Raw genomic sequence first — 20,685 nt, 5'->3', positions numbered from 1 at the left:
ACTCCACGATCGGACTTCTGAGAATGACTGACAGCCAACGACTCGGAAACGTGGGGCAGATGCGGGGCAGAGCCGCCAAGTGGGGCATCCGGAGCCCAACCCCAGGCTCCCTCCAGCCGTCAGCGCCGCGCAGGGTGCACAGGCACCCACGCAAGCCCCGGCTCTGACTTCTAGGGACCCCCCGCTGCCGGGGCGAGCGAGACGGGCCCGGCTGTACCCATTCTCCCCCGCATGTATGTTTTTCTATATACATATATATTCCGAAATATAAGCAGCTCAGATCACACAATGTTACTTGTATGTGCGTTTTCAGGGCTGACTATTTGGCACTGGGCAACCAATTGGTATGCTCTTCCTGGTTAGAACCACTCACATCTTCCCAATCCCAGCTTTACTCAGTTGCCTATAGTTTTTCGTGTAGGTTGAGGCTTCATGGACTTTTTCCCATGTCTCCTAGTAACAGCAGAAGCTATACTGTAGCTGGAGAGTTTTCCCTCTGGGTCTCACCAAGCCCTGGCAGTCCAATGACAGCCCACTTATAAAATAAACACACAGATGCTTATATTATTTAAACTGTTTGGCCTAATGGCTCAGCCTTCTAGCTATCTAGTTCTTACATCTTAAATTAATCCATTTCTATAAATCTATACCTTGCCACATGACTTGTGGCTTACCGGCATCTTCACATGCTGCTTGTCATGGCGGCAGCTGGCAGTGTCTCCCTCTGCCTTCCTGTTCTCTCAATTCTACTCTGTTAGTCTCACCTATAATTCCTGCCTGGCTACTGGCCAATCAGTGTTTTATTTATTAACCAATCAGAGCAACACATTTGACATACAGACCATCCCACAGCACTATACTTGTAAAGTCTCACCAACATAACCACCCAAAGGCTTTTGTCTCTCAATGAACCATAGTCTCCCTTATGTGCCATGGCTACCACAGCTCTAGGGATTTAGACATAACTGAATAAAAATAGCCCCCATAGGCTCATATATTTAATGTCTGGTTCCCAATTGGTGGAATTACTTAAGAAGGACTAGGAGGTATGACCTTGTTGGAGGAGGTATGTCACTGAGAGTGGGGAGTGGGCTTTGAGGTTTTAAACACCCACACCAGGTCGGGTCTCTCTCTCTCTCTCTCTCTCTCTCTCTCTCTCTCTCTCTCTCTCTCTCTCTCTCTCTCTCTCTCTCTCCCCCTCCTGCCTGAGAATCAGGTTGTACGTTCTCAGCTACTGCTCTAGTACCATGTCTATCTGCCTGCTGTTATACTCCCCATCATGATGATAATAGACTCACCCTCTGAAACAATAAGCAGGCCACCAATTAAATGCTTTCTTCTATCAGCTGCCTTGGTCATGGTGTCTTTCACAGAAATATAACAGTAACTAAAAGGTGTGGTCTGGAGTCTCTGTTGAAGAAAACACAGCACCCTGGAAGCTCTCCATACTTATTATATAGAGTTTAATTAAGAGAGGAGATTGTTGCATCTGGCTGAACAAGGAGACAGAGTTATTGCATGCAGATAAACAATGAGATAGACCGTATGATATGCAGCTGGATTAAGGAGGCAGCTCATCTCAATAGGCACAATCTCTATAAAGAAGCAGTCTTCAGGCCATAACATGGGGAAAGGGGTGTTGGGGTACTATGACTGACATTTTCTACATACACTATCAATATACACAATTGGACAGAGGAATGTTTTGCCATGCCTCTGAACCTCACCCCAGGAGAAAGGTCTTGCCATTTCTCTACGGTTCTGAGGTTCTAGGGTCTTTGACATGGCCAACTCATATCAACAACACACATTCACTCTGGACTTGACTCACTCAGGGCATTCTCTAGTTCCTATGCTTATGGATATAGAAGATCAAAACAAGACATTATCTGATTTGTTTCTCATCAATCCAGTAACTAGAGCAGAACATGATAGATAGTAGAAACTCAATAGTTACTGAATTAAGTTTTACCAGCTGCAATTTGTCTTTTCCAGCATATCTGCCACTTTCCTTCTAAGTAGCCTCTCTGTTTAACCCTCTTCCTGTCATTTATATCACTTGGCTACTCAATAACTAATACTTTATTATTTATCTAAAGTTAATTTCCCCCTAGATCAAATAGAAAAAATGCAGGAGTTTAGAATCCATAATATCTCAGTGTGGTTACCTCCATCCATAACTAGAATGAGTTTGATGGCATCTGTGCTTCCAGGGGTGCCTGGGGGCCTTTGTGAAATGCATCTTGTCTGCTAAGTGACAACTAATGATCTCCTATAAAATGCATGTTTTATTTATTATCATAAACATTCTTTCCAGAATGATAGTTGTAATGGCCAGAATGGCATACTATACATCATAAATACAGAGTATACTAGGAAAGTTTGTGCATTTAAATCTAAAGATCTGTGCTCTGTCTAATCCATTCATCCTCTTCACACTCTTCCCCTTACTGACCTCAGCTCCCAGCTGTTAATCCATTCATTCTCCTCACACACTTCCTCTTACTGATCCCAGCTCTCAGCTGTTAAGTTGATGAGCTGTGGGCTTGTCAATGAGCAAGACTAAAGTCCTGTGTGAAAGCATCTATTAATCATAAGTCTATAGTAAAAATGCAAGTCTCACCAGTCATTAATGAAGCATAAAGAGTATGTGCCCATAGAGTTTATGAATAGAATGTCCTTTGATGCCATGTGAATTTTCAAAGGACACATTTTCAACTTCAGAAAAGTCACTTATAACTCTTCTACACTTTTAGGCACATGAAAGTTAAAAAAAAAAAAGTAGTATAATTCAAAGGAAATATATGCATGTATATATTCCTTAAGAAGAAAACACAAAAGCAATTTATTTAATATGTTCAAAGCAGTTCTGACAATTTAACACATCACTTGTATTTAGCATAACCACGGCACATGCATACTATACAATACATGTAAAAATACTCATAATGTCAAATGTGATCAAGTGGAATAAGAACTTGAGATTGCATTTCCCACGATGGCCTAGCTCTCCCTATATAACCTTACTCATGCAAACCTTCCAGCACACTGGGATCCACCATATCCAACTATAACTCAATTTTAATTGACTAAAATTAAATAGTGACCAATTTCAAGTAATTAAAATATTATAATATAAATTTAAAAAATACATTTAGCTAGTGTAATGACATTATATATGTATAAAACATGGGTGTATTCCAGTTCAGAGGATATTAAAATGAGTATATTTTACTTAGGTTTAAATAGATCATAACACACTTTTTATTCAATTCTTATTCCACTATAATTCTGTCATCAATATGAAATTCATTACTTATGAATGTCAATAAAAATATGATTTTGGTTAACCTGATAAAGTCTCAAAATAAGTTTTTATTTTTATTCAGTGATCAGTATTTTACATGCTGTATATCAAAATAGTTGGCCAATACAAAGCATGGATATTTTGTACTTTTTTGTTTTGTTTGATTTTGTATTATTAAGACAGAGGGAAACATGGAATTGCATAGTTAAGGAGGGAGGGAGGGTCTGGAAGGAGTTGGGGGACAGTAAAGAATTTAATCAAAATATATTTTATGAAGAAATTTAAAATAAAGAGAATAACTCTGACTAGTATATTTTCTTGACTGAAGAGAATATGATTTCTAAAAGTAAGACAATTGATAGATTTTGAATGCTTAACCCACAATGGAAAAATATGTAAAATCTATCATTTTATAGAAAAATGATATACTTAAATGTATTTAGAAGTATTTAAATTTTAAAGTTATTTTTAAAACTTATAATATGCTTAATATTCAATTTTATAAATTATATAATAAGGAGAATCATACATTGGAATAATGGGAACACCCAAATTTTCACTTATATTCTTGCCTGTCCTTTATAAAATAGTCTAACAAATTTTATATATATATATAGTTACCTATGTAATTGGGTAAAACTTGTTTATCAGGGTTTGTTGTGTTATAAAATAATCCTGAAGTGTAAGTGGCTGATCTCAAAGCTGATGTCTCACTTATATCTGAATCTGATTAGAGTAATCAGAGAGTGCTAGGCTGTCTCTGCTCCATGCAGTCATCACAGGGACTCGGGGCCATTCCATCAAGAAGTTCTTCTGCCATTTTCCAGTGTCTCATCCTCTGGGAGAATGAAAAGGAATACCGTCACTTGAATGACAACCAAAGCTTCTACCTGGGGACATGGACAAATATCAGTAATGTCTCTTCCAGTTCCATTTGGATAAGCATACTGGAGGTACAATATGAGTGAGTGTCAAGGAAGAATATCCGTGGTCAGCATGGGCTGGTCTGTGCCACAACGTGTAAAGGCATGGACAGGAAGAAGTTGTCAACTTGGAAGGATTAAATTTACTTAGGAGGCAGGTTTACCTGCTATGTAAAGTTTTATTCTGTTATTAATGTCAGATTATAAATAAGACATACAAAAATATTTTTAAAAACCAGCCTAGAATACTTTGTTTAAGTAATGTGTAAGACCAATTCTGCCTGTAGCAGGAATCTTAAATGGTCTTATTAATAAAAACAAACCCGGAGCCAGGTATTGGGGTGAACACTGAAAGATCAGAGAAACAGAACCAGCCACAGCTAACCTCACCTCGCCAATTCCTCAGCTGATCTCGTTTCCCCAAACTGGAAGCCTCTGAGTCCTCATCCAAATGGATCTCAGCTGAACTGCTGCTAAAAGCCTAAAAGCTTAACCAGGCTCTAATTCTTGGTCCCCACACCTTATATACCTTTCTGCTTCCTGCCTCACTTCCTGGGATTAAAGGCGTGTGTCACCATGCTTGGCTCTTTCCAGTGTGGACTTGAACTCACAGAGATCTGGATGGATCTCTACCTCCAGAATGCTAGGATTAAAGGCCTGTGTGACACCATTTTCTGGCCTCTATATCTAGTGGCTGTTCTGTTCTCTGACCCCAGATAAGTTTATTAAGGTGCACAATATATTGGGGGACACAATATCACCACATTTCCTCTTTTTGTCTAAAATTTTAAAAAGCTTATAACTAATACAAGAAAAACTATATCCAATAAGTATATACAAAATCTACAGTCAAGAATTACATTAACAATATCTAGTCCATTAACATTTGACAAATTCAGACAGAAAAGTTTCATTACTTATCCTATTTAAAACAAGTAGTTCCTTTTTTATTAGTAGATTCAATAATCTCCCTTTCTATCTTATCATATCGATACTCTTTTTAGTAGATCCAAAAAATCTACCTTTTCTCTTATCATTTCTATCTGCCTTTACTATCCATTGATTAATAATTGTGGCATATTGAGATTTTTATAATCCAACCTTGTCTCCGTCCACATCTTCTCATGTGTTCCAGGAACTGACACCTCAAAAAATATGATCTCAATTTTGAAAACCATTTAATGGGAGATCTGAAGCATGGGCATTCATTAATAGGATAGAAAGTTTTAATTAAGCCCCGTATGCAATTATAACTTTGCTGGTTATTAACAGTGATGAGAAAAATTATACTGCTATGATCACAGCAGAACTATTAATGGGTTTCTTGATGACATAACATTTGTTTAATGGAAGTGTTTCATTTTGTGTGCAAGTGCCATCCGAAGGCAATTTGTCATTGTTATTAATTTAGGACCATTTGATCTGTCACTCAATGCTGGGTCCAATTACCAGGCGGAAGATGGCAGAAACTTCCATCTTGGCCCCCTGCCTGGCAGAGATTTTGTAACGAAAATAAAATTGGGGCAGACATCAAAGTGGTTTCTCTGTTAAAGGTTAGACCACTTAAAAGATACAGAAGACAAGGGTGTAGTAAAAAGAGGTGCAGTACAAAGAGAAAGTCCAGAAAGCATTGATATATTTTGGGTCATTAGAGAAAAAGTTTTCATGCATATTAAAGTGATTTTTTTAAACAATGAAATGAGCTGACATGAAGCCATGTGCACAGCCTTGATGTCTTCTAAAGCATCTACTGTTGCCCCAGCCAAGATGAAGCAAGCAAACAGGAAGATAGCTGCTTTGAAGAGGATTTGTAGACCTGGGATGATTGTTTCTGCCCTCAAGAAACCGACCGAAGGCTGGAACAACAGGAAGTGACTCTCTCACAGTTCTGGTGACTAGGATCTGAGGCGGTATAGCCAGCAGGTTTCTTTTCTCCTGAGACCTCTCTCCTTTCCCTGCAGACAGCTGTCTCATTGTGGCCTTCTCTAAGCCCAGCATCCTCCCTTGTTGTCTTATCTCCATTCCTTGTTCCCTTCTCATATGGACACTGATCAGAATAGATAAGGTCCCACAGTTGTCACCTCATCTATCTTCAATTATCTCTTTGGTAGCCCTGCTTCTAATATGGTCCATTACACAGAAAAGTAGAACTTCATACAAATCAAGGAAGGGAGAAATTCAGTCTTCAATGGGAATCATTTTGCTTTTATTTATTTGTGTGTTTGTCTGTCTCTTTGTGTGTACACATGTGCATGAGGTGTGTGTGCATGTGTATCTACAAGCATGAGGAGGCCAAAGGTGGACACCAGGTATCTTATTAAGGGACTCTGGCCAGCTCAAGCTTGGCAAGCATGGCTGTGGCAGGCCTTGTCCTTCTCCCCAATACCCTCTGCCTTACTAAAATACCATTAGATTACATTCTTATAGCTAAGCCACCAAGGTTCATTCTCTTTATTTGGCCATTTCCTCTTCCCAAGGCTGACTACTAAGGTTCAGCTATCAAAGTATTGAAATCCAGCAATCAGAAGCCCCCTTTGGCTCACCTAAGTAACATGCCCAATTAAAATTAAACACCTTACTCATCCTAACATTACCTTTATAAACCTCCATTTTCTTAGGTGCTGTGTCTGTCTCCTCTCTATCCAGAGGCAGTTCTTTGTGCCACACACCCCTGGACGAAATACCCCTGCTTCCTTTCCCTTGACCTCGTCTACTTCTCCCTTGTTGTCTTATCTCCATTACCACGGCATCCTAGCCCGTTCAAACACAGACCTCCCCTTTTTCTCTTCTTAAAAATTATACCTACCTGCAAGGTCATTTGCTGCTGTTTTCCTGACTCAGTCAGAAAGCAGCCCCTTTAACTTTTCTTCCCCCCTTAATAAAGGATCTCTGTGAAAACAGGTGTTTGGGTGTGGTTTGGGCCTAATCCAGAGTCCATGGGAGAGCCCAACCCTGCTGTGTGTGTGGGGGGGTCTCCTTTGTCTTCCTCTGTCACCTTCCTTTTTTGAGCCAGGCTGCCTCACTAAATTCAGCGATTCCATCTGGCCAAGTCTCTGGGATCCTCCTGTCTCTTCCCCCAGGCCCTCGCACTGGAGTTCCAGGAGTGTGCCACCATGCCCAGCTCTATATGGGGGCTGGGGATCTAAACTCAGGCCCTCAGGCTGTGCAGCAAGCACTTCCATCAGGAGTCATCACCCAGCCCCCCTTTTCACTGTCAGTCCTGTGAGGAAATGAAACAGATTTCCAAACTCTAGGCTCCTGTCTCACCCAGAACCTCGAAATAAAGACAGAAAAGCCTTGTCCCAACTCCCTACTGAAGTCACTGCTTTCCTACTGTACTTTCCTACCGGTTCCCTATTTGGGAGTTTTAAGGTGGCCTCATTCCACAGACCAAAGGCTCTAAGGGAGGGATTGGCACTAATTTTAGATCCAACGTCTTCCTGCTATTATGTCTTTTGACCCAGACTTAAAATGGTGATGAGCAAAGACTTGTTCTGAAGATGGGAGGGGATTAGGAGAATGACTTTGGATGCTAGGTCTGTGGGCCCCCTATTCATATCCTTGTCTGAGGAGGCAGTGTAACAAGTACTTGCCTTACAAGCATGAGGACCTGAATTTGACCACCAGAACCCATGTAAAAAAGGCAGCTGTGGTGGGTGATATGCTGCCCCACTGCTGGAGAAACAGAAACAGCAGCTCCCTGGGGCTCACTATCCAGCAAGTATAGGCTTCTCAGTGATTTCCAGGCCAGTTAGAACCCATGTCTCCCAAACCAAAGAGGGTGATGCTGCTGAGGAATGACTCCTGGGGTTGCTTTCTAGACACACACACACACACACACACACACACACACACACACACACACCTCCTAATTGGTAAGTTAGAGCTCAGTGTGGGAGGGTTTAGGTTGCTAGCATAGCTCACCAGCTTCAAACACAGGGCCTGCTGATGGAAGGAGAGAAGAGTCTGACATGTTGAGTGGAGCACCCAGGGTTGAACCAGGACGTTGTATTTAGGTTGAAGTTGGTTTTAAGCAAAGGTCTATGGAGCTATGTACAACTGAAGGTAAAGACAGGGTAAGGAGAACTAGAAGAGTGGAGAGTACTGTGGAATATTATTTTAAGGCGTGTCACTTTTGTTTATGTTGCATTTGTTTAATTCTGTGAAGCTGTGTTACTGTACCTGCCTAAAACACTGGATAGTCTAATAAAGAGCTGAATGGTCAATAGCAAGGCGGAAGAAAGGATAGGTGGGGCTGGCAGGCAGAGAGAACATATAGAAGGAGAAATATGTGAGAAGAAGGTAGAAGGAATGAGAGAGGAAGAAGTAGCCAGAGAAGGAGGAAAGGGAACCAGCCACCCAGCTACACAGCTAACCACAAAGTGAGAGTGAATGTAAGATTATAGAAGTAAGGAAAGGAAAAAGTCCAGAGGCAAAAGGTAGAAGGGATAATTTAAAGTTAAGAAAAGCTGGCTAGAAACAAGCCAAGCTAAGGCCGGGCATTTATAATTAAGAATAAGCCTCCGTGTGTGTGATTTATTTGGGAGCTGGGTGGTGAGACCCCCAAAAGAGCAAAAACAAACAACAACAGAAGAGAATAAAGACTAGAGGAAAATCAATTTTTGGCTTTCTTCTCTCACTATAGATATAGATATAAAAACTCTGGTTGCCCTTGAGCTGACTAGGTAGCCCAGGCTGGCCTGGAACTCACAGAGATCTACCTGCCTGCCCTTCCAGTATGTGTCACCATGCCTGGCTTCCTCTTGAGATTTTGTATTAATGGATTATCTTCTAACTCAAATATTTCCTAATAGGGTGAGGCTGGGAAAAATAGCCCTTTTATCTTTGTTCCTTGACTTTGCCTTTGAAAAGAAAGACTAAAAAGAAAGCTATTCATAGCATCACTGAGAAGACTAAAGAAATAATGAAGGTAAAACATGCCATAAATATTTTCTGTGCTACTAACCTCTAGCACTAAGGAAGTAAGCTCAATTCTCCTTTTGGTTCTTACCTGGAAAACAGAAAATGGAGCTCACTGTACCATATTAAAGAGACGTTTTCACTGTCGTTACCAAATATCTAACAGAGTGAACTTAAAGGAGAGAAGGCCATTTGGGCTCACAATTTCACCCATGATGTCTTTGATTCTCTGGTAAGGTGGAGTCTCATGGTATGGATCAGGAAGAGGCTGTTCCCATCTTATTGGACAGGAAAGAGACAGGAAAAAAGGGAGCAGGGACCAAGTGCAACTTCCAAAGTGATTCACTTCCTCAAGGTAGGTGCCACCTCCTAAAGTTTCTAGACAACTAGAAACTAGATAGAGTCCCAGCGTTCAATGCATGGGCCTCTGGGAAAGAGTTCACATTCAAACCATATGGGCACTTTTCTCAAGAGACTGCTGTGAGTCATATTTTTGCTTCTAGAATTCCTTCATATATTTATTTACTATAACTGCACAATAAAGTTATAAATATACAAATAATTTATACGTAAATATGACTTAACAACATGGTATGTATTTTTATGTATAATTTTGAATGAGCAGTCTCATTTTTACATTTGTGGGTATATGTGCAATCGATCATTCTGACAATGTATTTAAGAGGAGCAGCAGCAGTATACCAAGTGTTAGCTACCAATGGGGTTGCATGAGAGTGGTCCTCCATGGCTGCCAATAGCAACAGAGTGTAAATGTGCACAGAAAATCACAACAGTAAAACCAACTGGGAATCAGACTGTGTTGTATCACCGGCATGCCCTGGCAATTCTAAACATCTTTAACAACAAACTACTTCTCTTCTCTTTAGCATACCATTTGCACTTTGCCATCATCTCTTCGTACCCCTCCAACTCCTCTCCCTTCCCTAAAGATGCCCTCTCAGCACAGATCTGTTACCCTGGCCAACAACGTGAACAGAGAGAATTCTGCATACATGCCAGCTCAACAAATACCCAGTGGTCAAATTATGTCCTGCATGCATTCAGCACTGCACTGATTTGCAGCTGTCAAGGCTGGGTCACCCTGATTGAGATTCAACCCAAGTTTGCTGGATGCCTGCTCTCTATTAGTACTCAGTTTGGCTGCCATGAGAATCAGCTGGGGAACAGCAGAAAGGATCGATGGCTATGCTTCACTTCTGGCCAATTAAACCAGAATTTCTCAAGAGTGAAGCCGGGCCACTAGGAACTTTAAAATCTTCTCTGGTAATTCTACTATGCAGCCAGGCTGAAAAGAGCTGAGCCAGGGAGCTCAGCATGATGACCCTGGCTTTGTACTCACAAATCCAAGTGCCTCTGACTGCCTAATTTGTTCTCATCTGTAAAAGAATAAGAGAGCCCATTTCCATGGGTTATCATGAGATATCAATGAGATCATTCATATAATGCGTTTGGGACAGAGCCTGTCACAACTTATGAATTCAACAAATGCAATTCTGGACTAATGGTACTTTTTTGCATGTGACACTGGCAGAGAATGAGGAATGTATGAATGGGGAAAACATGTTGCTTATTCGACAGAGATCTTTGAGAAAGCAAAGAACTGATTATAAACTTAGAGATCACTTTTATGTTACTTAAAACATCTTGATGTTTATCAAAACCTACTGAGTATAGGTTCATATGTGCCTATAAACATACCGCAACTGTCTTTGCTGTTATTTTATTTTACCTGCCTATTTCCAGCCCTTGCCACGTTTTAGACTCTAGCAAGGAGGATCCTGCCTTGGCTCTTGCTGCAGGGGACTTCCACGCTTTGAAACATCATCCTGTGTACTTTCTAAGTCCCCTGCTGTGAGAAGCAAATGATAAAGGCAACAAGCTGGGGGAGCCTGAACCTGACCATGCAGGTACCTGTTCTTGCCCAGAACAAATCATTTTTACTATCTGGGGTGATTTTCCTTCGCTGGGATTGCAGGAGATTGGACTGCCAGCTGGAGCTGACATGCTGACTAGAGGAACTCAAACTGCTGAAAGAGGGGAATGTGCCACAAGTACAATGATTTCCCCCCTCACTTTCACACCCCCTAGAGGCAGCTCTAAAATGTATGGTCTACATAAATCATGCACTCATCAAAACTGTACTTTCACATTTGAACGGGAAAATCACTACAGCCGTTGTTGCTGCACTCTCCTAAGCCTGCATGACTCCTGTTAGCAGAAGTCAATGAAGACAATCCAATAGACATGCATATTCAGAAAAGGGGTCATAGCGCAGCTTAAGAACAGCAATGCACGGCACTCAAGTGGGGTCCAAAGGTGCTCATGAAACATAAAAAGCATGTTCCTGTACTCTGTGTCCCCCAGGCCAATGAAGCAAGTAAAGAGGGTTGATGTAGCATGCTTGCACCTCCTTAATCCCTAAAACATACTTTCCTCATGTACGAAATAGAGCTAATCACAATATCCATTTGGTAGAATTGTTGAGTGAAATGAAAAAAAAAAAATGTGACTAGCCTAGCACAATGTAACTAACAAAAGCTACACTGCAATGCTAATTATACTAATAGTTACATAAGGAATATCACCAATGCTTATTAAATGTGGGCCTTAGGGCAGCTTTTAATCCACATACAATGAAGTTACAATCAGTATGAGCTGGGATGAGCACAAATAGAGGAATTCCTACTGAGAGAAAATGGAATGCTTCTCGGAAAGGTGTGAACAAATCCATCTTGGAAGGAAATGGTTCCTCTTAGGTAGGAATGCAGACTGGAACATGAGGGTAGAAAAAGAGAAAGAAGAGAGGCCTGGATGGGCCTCCAGTCTCCATTCAGGCATTGGTGGACCAGCCTGCCTCCATCCTCAGAGTAGAAGCCATTTTATTACAAGGTCAAAATAAGTTCATTCCTGTTTTCTGTAAAACTTAAGTTTGACCATGTCTTGCCCCATTTTCAGGAATTTGATACATTCCACACCACCTGCTCTGACCATACCCTGACCTCCACCCTGATAAAATAAGATATTCTGCCACAGAACTTTGAGATGTTCTGCTAAGTTCCTACATAACCAAAAACCCTTGAGAACCCCCAAGCCTTGTAGTTTGGGGGGAGGAACTATATAAACTCCACTTTCTCCTGTGTTCAATGCTACCCTCTCAGATCCCACATTCAGGGAGAGGCGGCCAACTATTGTACACATAACAGTAAAGCATGCTTGATTCGACCAAAAGAATTTGAGTAACGGTCTTGACTCTTGTTCCATGGGGTTAACAGAATGGGTGACAGGGCTGAGTGAAGGCTTCAGGAGGCAGGTCAGGGATAAGCCTAAACACTTCACCCCTAAACTCAGAAACACCTCAGACTTCCCCAGTGGATTTTCAGTGTTCGCCCTGGAGTGACGGTAACTGGTGAGTGTTGGTATCTGCCTTGTGTGTGGTGAGCAGAGGATTGCGTTTCTAACACCTGAGGTGGGCATGGCTAACAAAAGGGTCCCAACTCCAAGTCAAGTGACAGGAAAGCCACTTGCTCCTGGAAGGCTTCGATCCTAGTTCCAGTTTGTATTTTATTTTAGACTCTAAAACCACAAGGTGGGGCAGGGAAGTGAGCAAGAGGCCACAGAAGCTTTCGTGGCCGTCAGCAGACTGCTGAAGGCAACAGCCCAATGTTTCAGCTGTGTCTCCAGGTCATTCTGTTCCAGGTAGCGAGTCAAGTCACACTTGGCAAGTGGACAGCAGGAGCAGTGCTTTCAGTGAATCATTAGATAAATCCATAAATAAATATCTGATTATTGGTCTTCTTTACCTTTACTTCAAGATGAGTTCTAGCTAGCTAACTGTGTGATGTGTGTATGTGTGTGTGTGTGTGTGTGTGTGTGTGTGTGTGTGTGTGTGTGTGTGAGAGAGAGAGAGAGGGGGGGGGGAGGGAGAGAGAGAGAGAAAGAGAGAGAGAGAGAGAGAGAGAGAGAGAGAGAGAGAGAGAGAGAGAGAGAGAGAGATGTGTGTATGCAGGTGTATGTGCGTGTATGTGTGAAGGTAAGTGGGCAATGTCCTGCGTCTTCCTCAGTTACTCTTCACCTTCTGTTTTGAGACACAGCCTTTCACTAGCCCTGGACCTTGCTGATTCCATTAGGCTGGCTATCCAGCAAGTCCCAGTGACTGTCCTGTCTCAGCCTCCCTAGCACTGGGATTCCAGACATGTGCCACCATGCTCAGATTTTTTCCCCCATGGGTGCTGAGGATCCAGACCCAGACCCTTGTGCTCATATGACTGGCACCTTACTGAGCCATCTCCCCAGTCCTGGATAATGAGGGTTTTTCTTTGGTTTGTTTGTTTGTGGAAACAAAGAGTTAACTGTGTCAGCCCTGAGCACTGTTCAAATCTGGGCTTCATCTGCACTCTTCTTCCCCACTTAGAGGTTGCTCAACTAATGGTGTCAGCTATGATAACAATAATATAAAATAACACCTTTGAGAAAAAGCAAAACCAAGTGAACACCAGTCCTTATGGGAGACTTGGAGCTGTGGCAAAAGCTATGTGGTAGGTTCTGGGCTCCAAAGAGCAGACACAGATGTGTGTGTACAAGTGGGGGGGCTCTGAAGAGCAGACACAGATGGGGGGCTCTGAAAAGCAGACACAGATTGTGTGTGTGTGTGTGTGTGTGTGTGTGTGTGTGTGTGTGTGTGTGTGCTCTGAAGAGCAGACACAGATATGTGTGTGTGAGGGAAGGTTCTGAAGAGCAGACATAGGTGTGTGTGTGAGGGAGAACTCTGAAGAGCAGACACAGATGTAGGGCAGGGGGAGGCTCTGAAGAGCAGACACAGATGTGGGGGGGGGCTCTGAAGAGCAGACACAGATGTGTGTGTAGGGGGGCTCTGAAGAGCAGACACAGATGTATGGGGGGGGGCTCTGAAGAGCAGACACAGATATGTGTGTGTGTTTGTGTGTATATGTGTGTGTGAGGGAAGGTTCTGCTCCAGACACAGATGTGTGTGTATGTGGGTGTGGGGGGGGGGGGATGTACAAACTCTGGCTCTAGGGCTAAAGCTTGAGTTTAGTGCCTCACACACTTGCCAGCCTGCAGGGGACTCTGGACTTGATCCCTAATACTGCATGAACCAAGCATACTTCATACTTGGACTCTCAGTGCCCAGAAGATAGTGGCAGGAGGATTATAAATCAAGATCACCAACAGCATTATAACAAGATTATTCTAATTTATCCTTTGAGAATATATATACATATACAATGTATACAATTTTAATCATATGGGTACACTACAGCAACTTTGAAGCAGACTGCCCTACATAAGACCCTTCCATTTATTTTTTTTTAAGGTTAAAAAATAAAACTTAAAAACAAAAAAAAAAAAAGAAAAGAAAAGAAAACCTCTGATTCTGTCACAGGAAACCCATAGCTTAAGGCCCGCCCCCCATTACTCCAGTATTAGAAGTCATGGTTAAAGAGAGTGGTGCTCCCCAGGAGTGCTCAGTCTTAGTCCCATGCATTTACTGTTTCTGTCAACTGTGACGTTGAAGGCCATAGGAGAGCACACAAATCTAGTGTACAGCTTGCTTACCACAGTCTGAACACACACAAAGAACCACCATGTTAGCCAAGAAACACTGGCCACATCATTCTAACACATGTGAAAGATCTCTTCTGCACTGGCTCTGTAAGGAGCTGCTCACACAAAAAAGAGCCCACAGCCTAGGGCAAGAGCAATCTGTCCGCAGCTTCGGCCGCAAGAGCCACAAGTTATTTGGCTTAAACTCCTTCTGGGTACTTAATGCGGAGCAGGAAAAGGAAATGTCTGTGTTTAGGTTTATCTAGAGGATGCCACCACTAGACTTGGGACAGCCTCTTCCAGTACAGCCATTGAGGCCATGACTGACAAGATGATGGGGGGGGGGTCAGTCTGTCAACTCCACTGTCCTACCTAACATATAAACAAGAATTGGAGAAGTTGGGAACTAGAGGGAAGAGACAAGAAGTGTGGAGAGGGCAAAAATGGGTGACATGAAGTGGCTGCAAAGGTAAGTGGCCTATAAGAAGTCTCCAGGGGACATTTAAGAACAAGAATGGCTAATATCCCAATTAAAATTATTCACGTGACTATAGATCATCGGCTCTCCGCCCCCTTTGCTGCACTTGAACTGTGGCATTTTTCAACGCTGTGTGGATGGTGTTGGGAGGGAGCCTTTTAAGGCAGGGTGCTGGGTTCTGAAACTAGGGAGCAGAGTGGAAGGAGAAAAGAATGATCCTAAAACATGAGTTGGAGAATAGAAAGGATGCAGGGACAGGCGCTGAATCAGAACCCCATGGGTTCGGAGATATCCTGTTAGGGTACTGAGTTTCTCAGGAGATGTCCAATGGGTGGGGGCGATTTATTCCCATCTCAAATATCAGGGTCGTTTTGAGCATAGAATATGTTCAAGTAATATCGAAACTTTCTGACACATACACCTTTCACTGTAACAACAATAAATCTGGAGTATACCAAACACCATAGGCGTATAAATAGATATACATATTTCTAGTTCCTTTTTATTCTTTGACGATTTTATACATACATACAATATATGCTGATCATACCCACCCCCCAACTGTACCCTCCCACTTTCCCTAGATAGCTCCCAAAATGTCGCCCTCCCCACTTCCCATACCCCCAACACATTTTTGTAACCCCCCTGAATCCAACTACTGCTCCGTGCTAAAATGATGACTGGTCTTGTTGCACTGAACTTGTGCAGATTTTACGGGGGTAATCACAGCTGTAGGAAGTTCATGGGAAGGCACATACACCTTAAGGCCTATTTGTGAAGCAAATGGGCAGCCATAATTTTCCCCATCACTTTGTATTCTGGTTAAGCTTTCAGTTAACCACCCACCCCATTCTGTAAATGCCTGTTACAAACACCCCTGGTTTTCCACATCCCTAAGGTTAATGTCTGCTCTGCCTCTAGCCCACCTGGGGTATAACATGCATTTATTTCTCCTCTCCATCCGCAGGGCTCCGCTTGTGAAGCAGGTAAGTAGACAACTCATTCATCCCATCAGAGAGGATTTTTCCCAGCATGCCAAGCAGGTCCCTGAGTGTGCACAGCCTGTATCGGCCACTATTTCCACTACATCTGCGCTGCACAGTTTCCCTTCTGAAACTCACATTAAGAAGAAATTCAAGGACACATGTGGAGGAGGTAAAAGTCAGAGCAGGCCGGCGTGTATTTTTGTTCAAGAGAGAGTTCATCATTTAACTCAGCTGAAAAAATGCTCCTTTCCAGCAAAAAAGAAAAGAAAAGAAAGACAGGAAATGGAAGAGGAGGAAGGGAACAAACAGAAAAAAGATGAGGAGGAAGAGATAAGAGACAGGAAGAAGGGTAGGAGAAGGAAGAAAAGATGGGTAGGAGGAGGAAAGGGGAAGAAGAGAGGGAAGGGGAAAAAAGAGGAAAGACTTTAACAGGATGATTTATTCTTGTAATGCCAGAACTAGAACCCACAAAAAGCCCATTTGGCTCAGTCAGAGTAAGCTGGCTGTAAAAGCTGCAGCCGACAACATCGAAAACACTTCTTTTATAAAGTTTCGGGAAGCAGAAGATCAAGAGGAGTCTGAATTGCCGTTTGTCAGACATCCTCCAGGGAGGGTTTCGGGATACTAGAAACAAATCAGAGACGTCTGTAGCTCCCAAGTCTCTTGAACACACCACAGAGCATCTCCAGCTACATCCATGCAGGAATCTGGTCCTTGCCACAGGAATCCCAAGGCACTCAGTCACAGAGGATGAATCCAAGTGTTTTACTGTTGTCTTAAGGGAGAAAATTAAGTGTTCTCTCAGCTGATTGTTCACAAAATGAGCTGTGAAGAAATCAAGAAAAACATAACTGAGCATATACAGCCATAAGGTTAATTCCTCCCTTGTGTGGTGAATGCAGGCAAGAGATAGAGTTTAGGATACTATTTGCTGGGCCAAGAAGTGACTAACAATGGTAAGATGCCCCTTCCAGAGTAAAATCCCTGCCTAGTGATTGAGCAAGCAAAATCTGGAGCTAATGGAAAGTCATTTTACAGTTGTCATTAAATTCTCAAGACAGTTGACCTTAAAATTTAGAAATTTTCTGGATGGATCCAAACTGATCACATTCACCTTTAAAATCTCAGCTATGGGGATAGAGAGATGACTCAGCAGTTAAGAGCTCTTGATGCTCTTGTAGGGGGTGGATTCAGTTCCCACCTGGTTTCTCACAACTATCTGTAACTCCAGTTTCAAGGATCCAATGCCCTGTTTTGTCTCCATGGGTACTGCATGTATGTGCTGCACATACAGACAAATAAAGGCAAATATAAAATAAAAATGAAAGTATAAATCTTTCTCCATATTTTAAGAGGACAGAAAGGCAGAAGGAAAGGCAGAGAGATGAAAGAGAGATAGAAATGTGAGAAAGATTCCATGTACCAACAGCGCTGTGAAAATATCTGACAGGCATGTCATTGACTCTAACTGCAATAAGGTTATCTGTGTTAGCCAGCTGGTGCTGGGCATGGGGGACCTCCCTTAAGTGTGTTTTGTGTACCCAGTGAGACTCCATCAGAGAAAACTAATGTCTTCTTTGAGGGAAGTTGTCAATTGGAAATAGCTTTCGGATTAGGGATGGGGACTCATGTTCACTTCCCAGAAAGAGAGAAAAAAAGGTCTGTGGAGTTGGATGGGTGGGTGTGTGGTTGGGGCCTCTGGAAAGAAACAAGGGAAGGGAAACTGTGATTAGACTGTGATGTATAAAAAACAAGTATTCTGAATTTTTTAAAAAAGTTTAAAGATAAAAAAAAAAGCCACATAAGAAGTAATGAGGACTAGCTTCATCTCAAGAGCTGCTGCAAGACATAAATGCCAACAAGGAAACCAGACCTTACAAATAGAACTTCAGCTGAAAGGAACTGACAGAGCTTGGAAGATTTCTTCCAATGCTTGCACATGACAACCAGCCAACAAGTTAATGTCAGCACCCTGAGATGATAAGATCCTCTTTAAACAACCATCAAGACTTCTGACCTCAGAACTTCAAAATAATCAGAGTTTTAAGCCGCTGGATTTGCAGTAAACTAAGGAACGTAATTTGAGGAGGTGTTGTTCTCATGGAAGAGAAGCATGGTGTACAGGTCCACAAACCTTACTTCAACATCCTTCACAGCTATTATTAAAAGATTAGCTGGGCGTGGTGGAGCACACCTTTAATCCCAGCATTCAGGAGGCAGAGATAAGTGGATATCTTAGATCAAGACCAGCCCGGTCTACAGAGCTAGTTCCAGGACAGCCAGGGCTACATAGAAAGGCCTTGCCTTAAAAACAAAAAACAAAAAACAAAACGTCACCCTGGTCAATACTCCAGATGGGGAGAGTGTGTCCTCTGTGCCCCCAACAGTCCCAGTTCTCAGTCCCTCACCCAGTTTAGGTGATAAGCACACTGCCTTGTTTGTTTCCATTGTCAGAGCTTTTTTTTTTTTTTTTCCTTTTTTCTTTTTTTTTTTTTTTCAGAGCTGAGGACCGAACCCAGGGCCTTGTGCTTGCTAGGCAAGCGCTCTACCACTGAGCTAAATCCCCAACCCCATATCTGAGCTTTTAATAAAGTTAAGATGCACATCATTTAGTGTGCCCCTCCCAGAGAACTTGTGCTTTAATTGAGATCAAAACTCAGCCAAGGAGTTGGGACCAAAGAGCAAAGGAGAAACCATCATTTCCCCAGGAACCCTTGGGTGCCAGAAATAATGGCAAGCCCTGAATATGTAAGTGGAATTGACGATAACTTTGTCTCCATGCAAGTAACGGAGCTGAAAAAGCACAACTGGGCGGCTAATAATGGAGGAACAATAAAGATCTGAGTGTGTCCTGTCTCAACATAACTCTTCGATGGGGTGGATACCAAGTCTGTCAAACATTCACTTTAAAATAGGCACAGAAAACCAAAATAGGGCAGGTCGAGAACCTTTTCACCAAATAGACTCCCTAATCATCCTATCGGTTTCATTGATTTACTTTTAGGGAAAGGCACAAACACCTGTAAGTATATGAAATATTTCCTTTTACTTCATTGAAAAGACAACATCAATCTGATGAGAAAAATACACGCAAACAGAAGGCTGACTTCTCCCCACTACCATGGCTACCTCCTCTCTTCGCTGCAAATATTCAGGCAGACCCATCGAGTTCAACGAGGCCGTCTGTACACTCATGGTCAGTCTTCTCTCCACTAAGGAGAGAAACAAATTCAGTCATTATGCCCAGCTTCTGAGTTGCACAATCAATTAGCCATTGGCTTCACACCCCAAAGGGCAAAACTTGGGAAGAGCACGGGTTTCATCCAGATGTGACCCACTCACACAGCCCGACAGTGACTTCACCCTGCTTAAGTCTTGGATTTCTCATAAAAACTGAGCAGATATAGTCAGTCATGCATAGAATTCCCATGGGGATAAGGGAAATTACATGTTTAATATATTTGTTGCACTCCATGTATGTATTAAAGGGCTAGACAATATTAAAGGCTGTCAATATAATCACTGTTTCAGTCCTGAGAATAAGGAAAGAGCCGAAAGGAGTAGCTCAGGGGTGTGTGATATTAGTGTGAGGTTTGAGTCACATGGTCATTCACAAGAGAAAAGTACATCTTAGAAAGAAGTCATTCCCATCCTTTACAGGAACAGAGGAGACTGGGAGAGATGCCAGGCCAAGGCTTACATAATACAGAGGAGGGTGGGGGACATGGCCAGGCAGAGACTCCCATGGTACAGAGGAGGATGGGAGACATGGCCAGGCAGAGACTCCCATGGTACAGAGGAGGGTGGGAGACATGGCCAGACAGAGACTCCCATGGTACAGAGGAGGGTGGGAAAGATGGCCAGGCAGAGACTCCCATGGGACAGAGGAGGGTGGGAGACATGGCCAGGCAGAGACTCCCATGGGACAGAGGAGGGTGGGAACAAGAGCTGGGCTGAGTCTCATAGGGAGTGCACTAACTGTAATCTGGAGCAAACTGGAGCTCAGTGCTGCTTGGGCTGCTGTGGGCATGGACTGACTCTGGACTCAAGTACCCTGCACCAGCACGGCCCCCTGATCTGGACTATCCATTTAATTATGTTTCTATTGTTGCTGCCGTTTTGAGACAGGACCTCACTATCCAGGTTGACCTCAAAGCCAGGGTCCACCTCAACCTATAAATTTGAGATTGCCTGCATGCTTCACCACACTCCGCTCTTCTGTTACATGTTGGCAAAAACTGTACAAGTTCTGAATAATGCTCATCAAATATTCAGATGGTATTAGACTGAAAATGAAAGAGTCTTTTTATGATTCAGTTTTAAATGTATCTAAACAGAGTAGAGTGGTGAGCTGGAACTCACAGGAGGCCACTGGCATTGACCGCTTATAGTTGACTGTGATAAGAATATGGCTGAGCACCAGCCAAAAAGAAACGTTCCAAAGGAGAGCCTAGCCCCTAGCAGGCTACCTGTCTTGGTTCCTTCCTT

Source organism: Peromyscus maniculatus, chromosome 3 (assembly GCF_049852395.1).
Source record: "Peromyscus maniculatus bairdii isolate BWxNUB_F1_BW_parent chromosome 3, HU_Pman_BW_mat_3.1, whole genome shotgun sequence".
Lineage (NCBI taxonomy): Eukaryota > Metazoa > Chordata > Mammalia > Rodentia > Cricetidae > Peromyscus > Peromyscus maniculatus.
The sequence above is the reverse complement of the archived record's forward strand: the minus strand, read 5'-3'. Positions refer to the sequence as shown.